Source organism: Equus caballus, chromosome 3, assembly GCF_041296265.1.
Source record: "Equus caballus isolate H_3958 breed thoroughbred chromosome 3, TB-T2T, whole genome shotgun sequence".
NCBI lineage: Eukaryota > Metazoa > Chordata > Mammalia > Perissodactyla > Equidae > Equus > Equus caballus.
In genome coordinates, this window is record NC_091686.1 from 86,801,942 (window position 1) to 86,804,478 (window position 2,537).

Below are 2,537 nucleotides of genomic sequence, written 5' to 3' on the forward strand. Positions count from 1 at the left end.
TGAATCATGCCACACTTGATCTTGCTGGACCAGTTCCTCCACACTTTTTATTTTTCCTTTTGCTACAGGCAATCAGCAGTCACCTCCCTATAAGAAGTGGAGCTGTTGTGTGTAACCTAAATTGCACTGAATTCCTTAAGTCTGTCAGATTCTAAACCAGTTTGGTTTTCACAGTAAGACAGCATCGCGATGCCGCTGATGTTGGCCCTCCTTGTTGTCCACATATACTCAATCCAGCAGCCTCTGCGCTGAGTGTCTGTCTCAGGACTTGCTGAAAGGACTGAATCTCTGCAGTGTGGACGTTTACACCCTGCAATCCTGTAAGCAGACTCTCAAAACTGGTGGAAAGCCTTGACCTGTTTTCTGTGCATGCAAGATTACTCAGAAGGAATTAAGTTCAAGCAAGGAACAAGGGTAATAAAGCCCAAGGCCACCCATAGGAATTTATTTTCTGTCTATTTCCAGCAAGGCTTGCCCATTATAACCCAGCCTTACTGTTTCATGGGTTAAGGAGAAGAGAGAGCTCTTTTATTCAAATATATTTTATTTAAAACTCTTCTAGTAATAGGATGAAATTTTAACAGTGAAAACAAAGCAAAAGCTGATTGAGAGATAGGGAGACCCTGAGACAGACGGTTATTTTGCCCATTCCTGGTCTATGAAACCATCTGTTTTATTGGGCTTAGACTGTGGAACGTCCTTGAGTTTATCTTCTGGAGTTAATTTGTTAGGCACAATTAACTCAAGGAGGAGCCACATATCATTACCCAGTTTCCCTTCTAGGGGAGATCTAGAAGCTTTCTCCATAGAGACTAAACCGTCAGAGCCCTATATTTGGTTTCTGTGGTCAGTGAGCCACTATAGAAGGCATTCACAAAGCAGTCCACAAGCTTTTTTTTGGGCCAGGTTGAGTCGCGTGTTAGTCACTGGCAGTCAGCAGTTCCTGGCTGGATCACAGGAGGCAGAAAGTGGCAGGGGATTCTGGGAACAGGGTACTCAGAGCACGACTTCTTTATTTCTACTACCAAGTCTGTCCTTCTGCTTCCCCGAGTCAAGTAGTGGCTGGGGCCTACCCATGGCCCGGTGAGAATGAGGTCCACGTGGTCTTATGAATGTCCTAGTGGAGAAAGCTGGTGCCAGGCCTTGTCGCCTGAGGGCTGGACCTGCTCCTGAGGCTGGTACAACTTGGCCGGCAGAGATCCCTGACCCCCTTCCCCCACAGCCACAGGGGAGGTTCTGCATATAAAAACTCAGCCTTCCACTCAAAGGTTTTCTCCTCTACTAATGATGTTTATAGCGATTCAGCTTTCCCTCAAGAAGAAAGGTTTTGCACAATTTGTAACTGAAGAGGGAAAAGGGTGGCTCAGGTAGTCAGCTCTCTCAAAAACCTTTTTGTTTTGCAATTTGCAACCAATCAAAGCTTTGAGTTGGGGAAAATGTTGCTTATTGTTATAAATAAAATTCAAGACTCTTTGTGACCTGAGCTTTTCTCTTAGAGGCGTCCTGTACACTGCAGCCGGAGTGCTGAAACGTTTGATCTACACAAACACAGCTTACGGGGGAAGATCGCAGATTGTTCTGAGTCAGCTGAGATGTGCTATTTCTACGCATAGCCCAGTCCACAAGCCCTCCTTAGAGATGCCTCCATTCCGTGGATTGAGTAGTTTGGGGTGTTGGGGGGCTTGGATTTTGGTCCTCATTTCTGGCCCTAAGTAACTCTGTGATTTAGGGAATTGCATGTTATTTCTGTTTCTTCATTTGTAAAATGGCAGGAAAGGGGGGTGTGAGACACAGGTAAGAAAGAGGGCTTCTCTACCCTAGACAATTCATTTCCACAGAGACAACGGAGAGAGTTAAACACGAGTTCAAAACGAAACAGGGAAAACTGCTGAAGTCAATCAAGGTGATGTGGTCAATACACGAATCGAAGGGCTAAGAAGGAAAGTCGGAGGGTGTGTAAACGTAAATCTTGACGTAACGCAATGCTACCAAATATTTTTCTAATGCTTTCTCCTCTCCCTCTTCTTCAATTTGCTGTTTGTAAATGTAAATTTAAGGTAATGCAATGCTACCAAGTATTTTTATAACGCTTTCTTCTGTTCCTCCTTCTTCTTTTAAATTTCTGAACTGAGGGAGATTTCATTATACTGACTTGAGCTTCCATCTTGTTCAATAAAATTATTGAAAGAAATGAGTTTCTTCCACCTTTCTTTCAGGTGTCAAAGCAGTTATACAGGAGATGGTTTTGCGGATAGCTTTCTTCTGAAAAATAGATTTCAATTTCAAGAAAAATGACAAAGCAAAACCTAAGTGCAGAGTTTTTTTTAAAACTTCAAAACTTTCTCTTTAATCTCAAAACTAAATGGGGATATTTTTTGCCATTACGTATGCTTACCTTTCATAAACTAAAAATTGAACTCCAAGCATAATGAAACCACATTATTTTATTGCAAATGAAAAATATACAGAAACATTAATTTAAAATTTGTAAACTTTCTAAAATGAACAGTATTCACAAACATTTGAAAAACAGAAAA